Source organism: Oncorhynchus clarkii, chromosome 25 (genome assembly GCF_045791955.1).
Source record: "Oncorhynchus clarkii lewisi isolate Uvic-CL-2024 chromosome 25, UVic_Ocla_1.0, whole genome shotgun sequence".
NCBI classification, from domain to species: domain Eukaryota; kingdom Metazoa; phylum Chordata; class Actinopteri; order Salmoniformes; family Salmonidae; genus Oncorhynchus; species Oncorhynchus clarkii.
The window spans coordinates 10,978,826-10,994,549 of NC_092171.1; positions in this window are offsets into that span (position 1 = coordinate 10,978,826).

The following is a 15,724-nucleotide window of genomic DNA, read 5'->3' on the forward strand; positions in this document are numbered from 1 at the left end:
TCTGCCAGACCAACAACGCGAAGGTTATTACGTCTGGATCGGCCCTCCAGGTCCACCACTTTCACAGAAAGCCTCTGCACAGTATCCTGCAATGACGTGCATAGCTTCTCTAACTCGTCGATCCTACCAGCGTTGAATTCAGAAGCTTTCTCAAGGTCCACAATACTCTGGCCATGCGAAGCGACCGTTCGAATGATGCTCTCGATTTTGGTGTCCAGTTCAGCAATAGTGGCCTTAAGATCCTCAGCTGTAGCAACACGTAGCTCCCCCAAAGCCCGGGTAAGTTCTGTAAGTGTCACGTTGTTGCATGTGCCTCTGTCTCGTTGTTTAGTGGGGAGTAGGCCTCCGCTGTGGATTTATTGTCCTTTGGTCGCTTATTACTCGGCATTTTCATATAAAAAGTTACAATCTTGTATTAGAAAGAAACGTTTGTTGTAAAAAGTGCCATAAAATTAGATTATTTCGCAAAAAAGTTGCAGGAGCCTCTCACGCACAGCCGTTCACATGCTAGCTCCGCCCCCCTGTTGTGTCTTTTTTTAACCTTTATTTAATGTGTTAAGAACACATTCTTATTTTCAATGATGGCAGAACAGTGCAGAACTGAGAGCAGAACGACAGATTTGTACCTTGTCAACTCGGGGGTTTGAACTTGCAACCTTCAGGTTACTAGTCCAACGCTCTAACCACTAGGCTACCCTGCCGCCGTCTATGGATTACATAAATAAAATGTTTTTGTTTTGTTTAAATATGTGTATAAAATATACTTTCCTGTACAGTAAGTAAATGTAAGAACTCCAGAAAGCATGAAAAAATGTTTTTGTAATGTCTAAAATAAAATATATGCATATAATATTTATTTGTCTGTACAGTAAGTAACGTAAATGCAGAAGCAATAAGAATTGTAAATGATGATAGAACACATCAAATTCATGTGAACATGAGGACACAAAGGAGATATTTAATTAATAGATCATATTTGAATACATTTTTAATGCTGAAAAAATCTATGTATGGCAAATCCAATTTGGGAAAATGGCCTGTTGGACAAAAATGAAAAATAGTTAACATCCTTGCTACTTCAGCCATTTGCTATGTTAAAGTCAAATCACAGTTAATGATGAATGGATACAATTTGGAAGGATTTTCCAGAGTCATACCTCAGTAGGGTAGAGTGTCAGGTGGCACAACCATTGGTGCCATGAGGTCAAAGTGTGAAGGAGGGAGCAAGCCAGAGAGCTGTCTAGGAAGCAGTCCAGCCCCATGGCTTGGAGGCTTTGAGTTGGTCCCATCATTGTAATGCATTGTGGGGTATCTGCTGCCCCATAGACCTGCTGGCAGTGGGAAAGGTGTTAGCAGGAGACCACCAGGGACATCTATGATTGGCTGACACAGTCTTGGTTAAACCACATGTATTCTAAAGCAATATTCACCTGCTTTCATAGAGTAGGGATTCACTCCTTTGGGGACACTGCCAGTGTTTCCCTGATTTCCATATGTCCCCATCGGTGGAGGTGGTGGTACACACTTGTTCTGTAAAACACATCAACACATTTTCCAAATTGTTGGTAATATTAGCACAGTTGAAATACAATGGTTGTTCACTGTTTTTAATTTAATTGAATTTAAGTGTGTACTTCAGCCTTGGGCTCAGTTTTGTTAACCCATCTGTGCAGAGTTGGATCCCAGACAATCTGAGGAAGAAGAGATTAGCAATGTGAAGCAAGCCACAATTTATTTTTATTTTTTAAATCCACTCAATTGTCTCTACATAGAATATAGTGTTAATAACCAGTTCCTTACAGATCTGTCTTTGTCCTCAGGTAGATGAACCTCCTTCTTATTAGCTCTTCCACTCCCAAAGACCCAGCTCAGCCAGCCTCCACTGTTATTGTGAATAGCAGGGGTCTCGGGCTCAGCCACCGGCCGGGTGCCAGTCTGGAACTGAGGGTTGGCATCGGAGTGTTCCGGCTTGGTGATGGACATCATAGCAGGATGCTCAACATATCTAAGTCGGACATCTGTAATAAGTGGGAGAAGTCAGGCCACTCTGCTTATGTCACCATACAGAACAATTACTAGCTGACAGGTAGGAACGTCTTGCTCTGATACTCTGTTACAACCCAATCTTAACCTACACGCAGTCACAGGGATTACTGGGAGGTTACTCCAGGACTCTGCCACCGCATTGTTTTGGTTGCAAAATCAACAATTCCCTGCATATTATGTGAGGGCTTACAAATTTGACCAATCACCAAACTATTTCTGCATAAAATAGTCACATCACAATATTATCGCATAGAACTGACCCATTACCACAGTACAAAAGAGGGCTCGCAATTTCAACCAATCACCGCACATTTACTGCATAATATGGTTTAATCAAGCGACACATCAACACAGTTTTTTCCCTTGTCAGCGCAATTTTGCAACAAATTGGACAAAACAATTGCATATTGCAATGCAAAATGTCATAATTGTCACTGCAAAATCTAGCATATTTATCTGCAAATATGAAAAAAATCCATGTGAAATCCTGGAGAGATTCACTGGAGTATGAAAATGTATAGACTCGCTCTGGATAACAGTGTCTGCTAAATGACTCAAATGTAAAAGTACAATGGAGCTAAACATTTTTATGTAGAAAATGCATGAAAGTATTACAGCTATACACTCACATGAGCCATACATTTGATCTATCACAACCTATTCTCACAATAGTAATTTCTTTACTAATTAGGTAAGGTTAAGTGACCTCTTCTCTTGGAATAGAAATCCACAGGTGGAGTACACGCTCCGCCAACATGGGGATGATGGAAGGTGGTTGTGGATGAATGTTTTCATTCTTCACAGGGACACTGGCTGTGAGGAGGATCTCCTCCCTCTCTTCAGGGATGAGGCCTGATGCTCGGAAGATCCCCTCCCTCTGTGCAGGGACACTGGCTGTTTGGAGGATACCCTCCCTCTGTGATGGGATGAGGCCTGATGCTCGGAGGATCTCCTCCCTCTGTGCAGGGACACTGGATGTTTGGAGGATACCCTCCCTTGGTGGCGGGATGAGGCCTGATGCTCGGAAGATCCCCTCCCTCTGTGCAGGGACACTGGCTGTTTGGAGGATACCCTCCCTCAGTGGCGGGATGAGGCCTGATGCTCGGAGGATCTCCTCCCTCTCAGCAGCGACACTGGCCTTTGGGACGATCCCCTCCGAGTGCGCAGGGACGCTGACCATTGGGACGATTCCCTTCCTCTGCGCAGTGACACTGGCCATCAGGTGGATCAACTCCTTTTGTGCAGAAATGAGGCCTGATGCTCGGAGGATCTTCTCCTTTCGCACAGTGACAGTAGCTGCTGGAAGAATCCGCTCCCTCTGTTCAGTGATGCTGGCTGCTGAGAGAATCCCATCCCTCTGTGCTGGGACACTGGCTGTTTGGACATTCCCCTCCCTCTGTGGCGGGATGAGGCCTGATGCTCGGAGGATCTCCAACCTCTCAGCAGGGACACTAGCCTTTGGGACGATCCCCTCCCTGTGCGCAGGGACGCTGACCATTGGGACGATTCCCTTCCTCTGCGCAGTGACACTGGCCATCAGGTGGATCAACTCCTTTTGTGCAGAAATGAGGCCTGATGCTCGGAGGATCTTCTCCTTTCGCACAGTGACAGTAGCTGCAGTAGCTGCTGGAAGAATCCCCTCCCTCTGTGCAGGGACACTGGCTGTGAGGCGGATGTCCTCCCTCTCTTCAGGGATGAGGCCTGATGCTCGTGGGATCTCCTCCCTCTGCACAGCAACTTTGACTGCTGTGATGATCTGCAGGTATAAATAGAGCATAAATTAATTCCCTAAAAAATCAACCACTTAGAATCTATAACATCATTACACTGAGTGTATTAAACATTAAGAACACCTTCTCTTTCAGTGACATAGACAAATCAGATGAAAGCTATAATCCCTTATTGCTGTGAATTGTTAAATCTTCTTCTCAGTGTAGATGAAGGGGGGGGGGGGGGGCAGGTTAAAGAATGATTTTTAGACAATTGAGACATGGATTGTGTATGTGTGTCATTCAGAGGGTTAATGGGCAAGACCAAAGATTTAAGTCCCTTTGAACAGAGTATGGTAGTATGTGCCAGGTGCACCGGTTTGGGTCAAGAACTGCAATGCTGTTGGGTTTTTCAGCTCAACAGTTTTCCCTGAGTATCAACAATGGTCCACCACCAAAGGGGGGAAACTCAATAGGAAGGTGTTGTTAATGTTTTGTTCACTCAGTGTAGATCAATCCCTAGCATATACTTCCATTTGCATGTGTACTGATACTGTAAATACACAAATTATATTAATGTTATCTACAATATATTATAATACCGTAAGTCTCCCTGCTGCAGGGGCATTTCCTCCTACAATTTTGAGCTGATTTTCTTCACTTTAGCAATATTTTGTATCTTTGTTAATTTTAATTGTAATTGTGTTTGGAAAGGTACTGCTACTACAGGAGATGATGCTATCATAAAGCATTTGATGTAAGTATGTAGGACAATTACCCATAATGCTCACTGACTGAACATTCAAAATTACCATGGCAATTATTGACGCATTCACATGCTTTCGGAAACTTGGAACCTCAGAGTTAAAATGAATGTAAGTTATTAGCGTAGAGCTTCCTACTGGTTGATTCTGATACTTCACAAGTGGGAAACCTGAAATCCTCATTCCATAACGAGTTAGCGAGTCAGAGAGTCAGAAATGTCCGAATTTTCTAGTTCTGACTTGAAGGGCCTTCTATGATGTAGGGCAGGTCAGTAACCAAATTATTTTACTGTCCCCAGTCGCACACAGACTTTTATGGTCACACAAGTTGCCACTCATTCAAAATGAGTAGCCTAACAATTATTTACGTGGCCCCAGGTACATTTGCAACCAAATTATTTTTGTGTGAGAAATCAATAATAGTTGCACACATAGGGTAACAGTGAGCAATGAGCAAGATAAGCATAGACGGAAGTTGACAATAGCTTATTATTAGTGTAAATAAACTGTATTTCTATGGTTGCAGTCCTCAAAGATTGAATTGCATTGAATTGAATTAATCAGATCCAATGATTTACCGCCCGTAGGGTGGGGTACCGCTAGTCATCATTATTATAATCACCATCTCAATCATTATCACCATACCATCATAGACTTATTCTTCTGTATCTGAGACTCATCTGACACTACCTTAGATATGGCAGTCTGCAACTCAATACACTGCCCCTGCATGGTGTTCAGCGTCCCCTGCATGTGGTTAATCGAATGCTTAACATCGTTCAGCAGGATCTGAATCTCAAGCCTGCAAGAAATCAGGTGGTTCAACATACTGAGATGACGAGAGGCTTCAGACCATGCCCATTGGACCATCTTTAGGATTCTTTCTCACTTAACACCAATCTTATTAGGAATGTAACTTTGTGCAGAAGATGTTACTATAGTGTTATTTAGAAGAAAAAAAGTGTACTTTGTCAGGTGCCAAAAGGGTGACGGCATGTCTCCCTGCTCCAGTGAGCTCTGCTGACAGGTCTTGCTCACTGTTGGAGGAACGGGAGCCAAATTAGAGGAAAAATATCTATGGTTGTTCAGCAATGAAACATTCATGGCATAATGGGGATTGTTCTTCCCTGTGAAAAGAATAAAAACAGCTGGGGTTTACTTTCTCACTTTTAGATCATGTAATACAATCTTTGAACCCATCAGAAGTGTAGTGCTTACCTCCATGAAAATGTTGGTCCCTGTTATTTTGGGCGGCATTGTCCCAATGTTGACCACTAGTTCCAACTTGTGATGAGAAGGTCTTGATGAAACGATCAAGTCAACATTTTGTTAGACATTTCAGAGATAGCATTAACAGTTGTACATGAGACAGTGCTTCCAGATATTGAGGTATCTTCCTTCTGAGGTATGTAAAAAAAATCTGGTGTGTGAGTACTCACATGAAAGGTATCCATGATTCTTGGTCAGAAGCTGGAATTATTGCTACACAGCTTTCAGGCGACTTTATGTCTTGGGCCTGGATGAATCATTGAAATACAAGTAATGTGAATTTGTGATGCATAATTGCCATTGTAATTTGGAATATTCCATCAAAGTTATTTTTTTGACAGTCAAAACAACTAACTCTTACGATTAATCACTTAACTTGAGTAATTTGAGTTAACGGAAATAGCTACTTTATATTCTGACCAGACACTGACTTGTGCAATGCCTAATGCATAAACTATGCGTGTTATTGGCTCATCATAGTATATAGCCGAGGGTCTCATAGTCCAAAAACAGCATTGGTCATTGGACTGCTCAGTCAAAACAACAAATTTACGATTAATCACTTGACTGGAGTAACTTGAGTTCGGGAAACTAAAACATTAAAAGTAGGCTATAGCTTGACGCATATTCTTACCTTGGACAAGCTATCCAAAAGGCCTAACCAGTCTTGCGTGAAGATACCGTTAGGCAGATAAAAGCGCGGTACGGTTTGAGACACGGTATTGTGAATCTGTCACACTGATATAAAAGCACGTTTTCATTTATGATTTACACTGTAGAATGACCTGCAAGCCAATCAGAATCGAGTTTTAAACTACACGGTGGGTTCCATGGAACGTCACAAACATAATTGTCCACTTGCGTCACAGATTAAAGTCACTGAACATGGGTTTAATAGCTATATTGGCTATATGTACAGTAAATGCACATCGTATTGAATTGAGATTACACCGACTGCACCACTGAAACTATTTAGCCTAATCCTTTGAGGATCATATGTCAAATGTCAGAATCATGGCACATGAAAACATAATGAAATTGACTGCAGATTATACAATTCACTGTGACACAATATCCATGTAATTTCAATTAAATTACGTTGAACCAACGTGGAATAAACATTGAATTGATTTATGTGCCCATTGGGAAGTGATCAAATCGAAATGATTGAATACATACAGTATTACAAAGAAAGAGCTCGAAAAAGTCTAATTTCCCTGGGCCACCCAAAAGAAAAAATGTATGTACGCATTACTGTAAATCGTTTTGGATGAAAGCGTCTGCTTTCAAATCTCTGACTCTCACACATATTTACAATCTCGCGATGTTTATTTCTGGCGCTTTCACGTTGCGGGATTTCGTGAAGTAATTGATGCGCAGGAGAGCTTCATGAAATCAGCGACATTAACGGTTCCAAATCGAGCAAAAAGCTTTAAATTAAAAGTCCATCGTTCACAAATTGTGGCATATTTTCTGTTTCAAGATGCGTTCTGTTAAGTTTCTCTGATCTCTGAAAAGTAATTTAGGTTTTCAATATTCTTTATTAAATAATATCTGGAATAATAGTTTAATTTCCATTCCACTAGATGGCACTATCCCCTATGCTACTCCCTGTCAGGGGTCCGAGGATTCTGAAACAAAATAGTGTAGGCTCTTGAAACGCATCGGTGTGTTGGTAGATGTGCTGTACATTGTTATAAACACTTATTACACTGCTATAGACTTATTATCAATGTCACTCCCTGTTATGAACACATATTACAGTATAAATGATGATCCTGTGTAGAGCATGCCGATCCCACCACCAGGGTTGTGGGTTCGATTCCCGGGGAAACCCATACGTAAAATGTATGTGCAAATGACTGTAAGTCGCTTTAAATGAAAGCATCTGCTAAATGTCATATATTATGATTACATTGTTTAAACAACAGACCTACAATGTGAAAGTCTATTGCTTTTTCAAATGAATATTTGTGTTGGAACTTGATATTTGTGTTGGAACTTGACATCAGTTGGAAAGGCAGCACATGTATCTGTTGAATTACTACCTGATTCAAAAGTTGTGGACAGAAATGTGGGTATACTATAATACAAGTAAAAAATAAAATAATGACAAGCACATCTTGTTCTTTTTGAATTCAGGTTTTATTAAGTCAGGGTAGCTTGGTGATCGTGGCTATGTGTAACAGCATTGAGATCCCCTCTGGAAACAGAACTGAATTGAGTATTACTAAACCAATATACCCTCAACTATACAGACACACAGCAATGTAGTGCTGCTGACCTGGGTTCCAGACCCACTAGGGGAGTCACCCTGCAGACCCACTAAGGGGCGGCACGTAGCCTCAAGTTTAGATCATTGGGCCAGTTACCGAAAGATTGCTGGCTCAAATACCGGAGCCGACAAAGTGAGAAAATAAGGCACTTGTGGGTGTCTCAGAGGGAGTTGGGATATGCAAAAAAACAACAATTGTGTGTAAGTTAAAATGCTCCATCATTCTTGTCAATGCAGGTTCGTAGTGTTGTAATACTGTTGTAATACTGTAGCTACTATTTGACTGGAGTTGGGTCTTGATAGGAGCGACTGAGTAAGGAGTAGTAAAGCCCCTGCCAACCAGGACCTCTCAACCCTCCTGTTCTAAGTCCTCTGTGAACTTCCTGACCTTGAATAAGACCTCCATGTTGACTGTGGGTTGCGTGGTGGATAGTGAGCACAGCACGTCAGACTGGAGGGCAGAGGGACACACACAGAAGACAAACAAAATCATGAGCATGGTTCAGAAATTACACAAATGTGAGAGTCAGTTTGAAATGCCTGGATGTGTATGTTGAAACAGCATGTTCCAGTATGTTTGTGAGCAGTGAATGTGAGTGGGTCTGTGCTGTGAATGTGTGTTTCTCACCATGCAGATGATGGGCTCCAGCAGCTTGTCGCTAGGCACATCCATCCAGGTCAATTCTATGGCTGCCGGGTCACCTGGCGAGCACGGGGTCAGAAGGTCATCCACCATCAACTGACTGGTGGCACAGGATGTCCCTCGCACCTAGAGTACCATCACAAACAACAAAATATCTTAAAATCTCCTAAATTGTAGAGAAAGAGATACACCTTTAGTGTGCTGTACAGAGTGGACTTCAATAGAGTTACCATACAGTATTAGTAGAAACGTTTTAAATAAATCACAAATGACTGAAATGACAGTATAGACAGAGAGATAGTCCTATGTTTTCATCTTATTATATTTCTACAATGCCAAAACAGTGTGTGTTATTTGCAACGAAACTGTCCCTGTTTGAAACAACAATATCCCCATATGCATCAGAGTCACGTCTTTCCCAGTTATTCCTATTTTACATCTTGTTTCTAGCATTAAGTATCGCGGACCAAAGCGTTGTTATAGATAACTGTATATAATCACATCTGTTTCATTTTCCTCAAAATATTAAACTAATAGTGGGTAGGCCTGTACTTTTTGCCTTTTTCTTTAAGAAAAGGTAGGCCTATGGCATACCCTCTCATACACACTAACTTCAAGTCTTAACAGACACAGAGGTGGGCTATTTAAAGAGTGCATGGCGGGTGGAGGAATTGACTAACATATCTATGGATATAGCAGCCTATAGCCTAATTTCATCAGTCAAACCGGTAGGCCTGCCTCTTATTTCTTAAATAGGAAGAAATAGGCTCCAACACATATCCCTAATTAAAATGAAGACGTTTAAAATGAATGATGTTTACTCCAATTTGCCTACTTTCAGCACCATGAGCTGTCCATTTCCGATTGATTGTGCCGTGGCTGCTGCTTCAAGTTTCAGCACCACAATGTAAGTTACTTGAATCTGACTTCTTGTGAGGTCAATAACTCTGATAAACCTTTTTTGATATCCTCAGAGGACCGTTATTATCATGTTTTAACCACTCCTTCATTATTACTGAAACACGATTCAAAGTGGTAAATATAAAGATCCAGTCCATAAAAAAATTGGAGGCCCCTTACACTTCAGTGTTGTGATGCAAAAATGCTAGCAAAATGTATAGCGCATAGAATTAAAAAGGTGTTGTCGGACATTATTCATTCTAATCAGACAGGTTTTTTACATGGACAATATATTGGAGATCATATAAAGCAAGTACTGCAACCAATAGAACACTATGAAAAATCAGGGAAACCAGGCCTGCTATTCATAGCTGACTTTTAAAAGGCTTTTCATAAAGTAAGACTGGAGTTTATATATTAATGCCTGGAACATTTCAATTTTGGACAATCTCTTATAAAATGGGTTAAAATCATGTATAGTAACCCTAGGTGAAAAATAGTTGTATGCAAAGAGTCGGGAAGCAAGTTCAGGGAATTAATACATTTAATTAATATATAAATGAACAAAACAAGGAACACAAACAGCGCACTGGCATGAAACAGCAACAATGACTAATGGGGGTAGAAACCAAAGGGAGGGACATATAAAGGGCAGGTAATCAAGGAGGTGATGGAGTCCAGGTGAGTGTCATAATGCGTGTAACGCTGGTGACAGGTGTGCGCCATAACGAACAGCCTGGTGACCTAGAGGCCGGAGAGGGAGCACATGTGACAATAGTAAATAATGGCTACTTCTCATAAAAGAAGGTTGTCCACTATCGGCATATCTATTTATTATGGCCATCGAAAAGTTAGCTATTAAAATCCGATCCTACAATAATATCAAGGGATTAGAAATCCCACCACCTGCCAACCCCTCTTTACACTGCTGCTACTCTCTGTTCATCATATATGCATAGTCACTTTAACCATATTTACATGTACATTCTACCTCAATCAGCCTGACTAACCGGTGTCTGTATGTAGCCTCGCTAGTTTTATAGCCTCACTACTGTATTTTTCACTGTCTTCTTACTGTTGTTTTTATTTCTTAACCTACCTATTGTTCACCTAATACCTTTTTTTTGCACTATTGGTTAGAGCCTGTAAGTAAGCATTTCACTGCGGTATTCGGCGCATGTGACAAATAAACTTTGATTTGATTCATGCTGTTCTGTGCTGATGGCTGTTGGAGAGGGCAGCGGCAGCTGAGTAAGATGGGGCCTTTTATGGCCCTGCCTCTGGGAGCCTGTCTGCTTGTGACATGATGAGAGAGTGAGAGGGCCTTCCTGTAAGATATTTTGTGCTACAAACATACTTCTATTTGAAGAGGTTTTTGACCATTCAGGGACCTACTATCAAACAGTCATGAAATCATAAAAAATTATTGTCTACACAAAAGAATGTGAATTTGGTCCCCCCAATTTTTTTTTGCCAAGTTATATGCATGAAAATAAAGATGCTTTAAAATATGTGACATTTTGGAGAGATTTTTATGGATACATGTCTATTTAGGTAGGTTTGTTATAAGATATCTGCTCCATTTTTGGGTCCCATGTTGACAAGATGTTGGGGAATCACTGGAGGGAAATATTGACCAACTGAGCATCTCAGTGTACATCTCAATAAACACAATAGGTGTTTTGTTACATTTCAGTCTTCTGTGAAATATTTAAAGTGTCATATTGGGATGCAAACTCAAAAATGTAAACTCTATCTGACATGTTACTGTTTTCTTATTTTTTAAGCCCCTGACCATGTGTGTGAGGTGTATACAGGATGTACATAAATGGGCATAAACACGTGGCACAGAAAATAAAAATATTGACATTTAGGAATTGAAAATGCATCTAAATATATTTCGTTGTGTCTTTTTAAGGCAAGGCAAGTCATTTAATTAAGAACAAATTCTTATTTTCAATGATGGCCTAGGAACAGTACCTGTTCAGGGGCAGAACGACAGATTTGTACCTTGTCAACTCTGAACTTTGAACTTGCAACCTTCAGGTTACTAGTCCAACGCTCTAACCACTAGGCTACCCTGCCGCCGTCTACGGAATACATAAATAAAATGTTTTTGTTTTGATTAAATATGTGTATAAATTTACTTTCCTGTACAGTAAGTAAATGTAAGAAATCCAGAAAGCATGAAAAAATGTTTTTGTAATGTCTAAAATAAAATATATGCATATAATATTTATTTGTCTGTACAGTAAGTAACGTAAATGCAGAAGCAATAAGAATTGTAAATGATGATAGAACACATCAAATTCATGTGAACATGAGGACACAAAGGAGATATTTAATTAAAAGATCATATTTTAATACATTTTTAATGCTGAAAAAAATCTATGTATGGCAAATCCAATTTGGGAAAATGGCCTGTTGGACAAAAATGAAAAAATAGTTAACATCCTTGCTACTTCAGCCATTTGCGATGTTAAAGTCAAATCACAGTTAATGATGAATGGATACAATTTGGAAGGATTTTCCAGAGTCATACCTCAGTAGTGTAGAGTGTCAGGTGGCACAACCATTGGTGCCATGAGGTCAAAGTGTGAAGGAGGGAGCAAGCCAGAGAGCTGTCTAGGAAGCAGTCCAGCCCCATGGCTTGGAGGCTTTGAGTTGGTCCCATCATTGTAATGCATTGTGGGGTATCTGCTGCCCCATAGACCTGCTGGCAGTGGGAAAGGTGTTAGCGAGGAGACCACCAGGGACATCTATGATTGGCTGACACAGTCTTGGTTAGACCACATGTATTCTAAAGCAATATTCACCTGCTTTCATAGAGTAGGGATTCACTCCTTTGGGGACACTGCCAGTGTTCCCCTGATATCCATATGTCCCCATCGGTGGAGGTGGTGGTACACACTTGTTCTGTAAAACACATCAACACATTTTCCAAATTGTTGGTAATATTAGCACAGTTGAAATACAATGGTTGTTCACTGTTTTTAATTTAATTTAATTTAAGTGTGTACTTCAGCCTTGGGCTCGGTTTTGTTAACCCATCTGTGCAGAGTTGGATCCCAGACAATCTGAGGAAGAAGAGATTAGCAATGTGAAGCAAGCCACAATTTATTTTTATTTTTTAAATCCACTCAATTGTCTCTACATAGAATATAGTGTTAATAACCAGTTCCTTACAGATCTGTCTTTGTCCTCAGGTAGATGAACCTCCTTCTTATTAGCTCTTCCACTCCCAAAGACCCAGCTGAGCCAGCCTCCACTGTTATTGTGAACAGCAGGGGTCTCGGGCTCAGCCACCGGCCGGGTGCCAGTCTGGAACTGAGGGTTGGCATCGGAGTGTTCCGGCTTGGTGTTGGACATCATAGCAGGATGCTCAACATATCTAAGTCGGACATCTGTAATAAGTGGGAGAAGTCAGGCCACTCTGCTCATGTCACCATACAGAACAATTACTAGCTGACAGGTAGGAACGTCTTGCTCTGATACTCTGTTTACAACCCAATCTTAACCTACACGCAGTCACAGGGATTACTGGGAGGTTACTCCAGGACTCTGCCACCGCATTGTTTTGGTTGCAAAATGAACAATTCTATTATTATGTGAGGGCTTACAAATGTGACCAATCACCAAACTATTTCTGCATAAAATAGTCACATCACAATATTATCGCATAGAACTGACAATTACCACAGTACAAAAAGAGGGCTCGCAATTTCAACCAATCACCGCACATTTACTGCATAATATGGTTCAATCAAGCGACACATCAACACAGTTTTTTCCCTTGTCAGTGCATTTTTGCAACAAATTGGACAAAACAATTGCATATTGCAATGCAAAATGTCATAATTGTCGCTGCAAAATCTAGCATATTTATCCGCAAATATGAAAAAAATCCATGTGAAATCCTGGAGAGATTCACTGGAGTATGAAAATGTATAGACTCACTACTGTAAGTCGCTCTGGATAACAGTGTCTGCTAAATGACTCAAATGTAAAAGTACAATGGAGCTAAACATTTTTATGTAGAAAATGCATGAAAGTATTACAGCTATACACTCACATGAGCCATACATTTGATCTATCACAACTTATTCTCACAATAGTAATTTCTTTACTAATTAGGTAAGGTTAAGTGACCTCTTCTCTTGGAATAGAAATCCACAGGTGGAGTACACGCTCCACCATCCCATTTCCGCAGTGGTGCCAACATGGGGATGATGGAAGGTGGTTGTGGATGAATGTTTTCATTCTTCACAGGGACACTGGCTGTGAGGAGGATCTCCTCCCTCTCTTCAGAGATGAGGCCTGATGCTCGGAGGATCTCCTCCCTCTGTGCAGGGACACTGGCTGTTTGGAGGATACCCTCCCTTGGTGGCGGGATGAGGCCTGATGCTCGGAAGATCCCCTCCCTCTGTGCAGGGACACTGGCTGTTTGGAGGATACCCTCCCTCTGTGATGGGATGAGGCCTGATGCTCGGAAGATCCCCTCCCTCTGTGCAGGGACACTGGCTGTTTGGAGGATACCCTCCCTCTGTGATGGGATGAGGCCTGATGCTCGGAGGAGCTCCTCCCTCTGTGCAGGGACACTGGCTGTTTGTAGGATACCCTCCCTCAGTGGCGGGATGAGGCCTGATGCTCGGAGGATCTCCTCCCTCTCAGCAGGGACACTGGCCTTTGGGACGATCCCCTCCCTGTGCGCAGGGACGCTGACCATTGGGACGATTCCCTTCCTCTGCGCAGTGACACTGGCCATCAGGTGGATCAACTCCTTTTGTGCAGGAATGAGGCCTGATGCTCTGAGGATCTTCTTCTTCGGCACAGTGATTGAAGCTGCTGGAAGAATCCCCTCCCTCTGTTCAGTGATGCTGGCTGCTGAGAGAATCCCATCCCTCTGTGCTGGGACACTGGCTGTTCGGACATTCCCCTCCCTCTGTGGCGGGATGAGGCCTGATGCTCTGAGGATCTCCAACCTCTCAGCAGGGACACTAGCCTTTGGGACGATCCCCTCCCTGTGCGCAGGTTAAATAATGATTTTTAGACAATTGAGACATGGATTGTGTATGTGTGTCATTCAGAGGGTGAATGAAGAAACTAGTGAAACTAGAAAAAAAAAAAACAAGAATGAATCGCATGACCGATTGGTTTACAAAACAACAATTGCACCCTCACCAGACCACTTCAGATAATCTTCAGATGGTAACCTAAAATAAAGAATAAAAGAATAAAATCCAGGATCACTTCCTTTACTTTTTTTCAAGAAAATCTTTATACTCTCTTTGGATAATTCATTCCAATCATTTAAAAGTTAACAGCAGGTATTTTGCATGTAAGTTTAAGTATTTTGATATGTTCACTGGTCATATGTCATGTGGTACAAGTCAACCACTTCATTGATCAGTAAGCTGCATTTTCACAGTAACAGTTTATCAGTCATTTTTTTGGTTACATCTTCTTTCAGTGTAGATGAAGTGTGGGGGGGGGGGGGGGGCAGGTTAAATAATGATTTTTAGACAATTGAGACATGGATTGTGTATGTGTGTCATTCAGAGGGTGAATGGGCAAGACCAAAGGTTTAAGTCCCTTTGAACAGAGTATGGTAGTATGTGCCAGGTGCACCGGTTTGGGTCAAGAACTGCAATGCTGTTGGGTTTTTCAGCTCAACAGTTTTCCCTGAGTATCAACAATGGTCCACCACCAAAGGGGGGAAACTCAATAGGAAGGTGTTGTTAATGTTTTGTTCACTCAGTGTAGATCAATCCCTAGCATATACTTCCATTTGCATGTGTACTGATACTGTAAATACACAAATTATATTAATGTTATCTACAATATATTATAATACCGTAAGTCTCCCTGCTGCAGGGGCATTTCCTCCTACAATTTTGAGCTGATTTTCTTCACTTTAGCAATATTTTGTATCTTTGTTAATTTTAATTGTAATTGTGTTTGGAAAGGTACTGTTACTACAGGAGATGATGCTATCATAAAGCATTTGATGTAAGTATGTAGGACAATTACCCATAATGCTCACTGACTGAACATTCAAAATTACCATAGCAATTATTGACGCATTCACATGCTTTCGGAAACTTGGAACCTCAGAGTT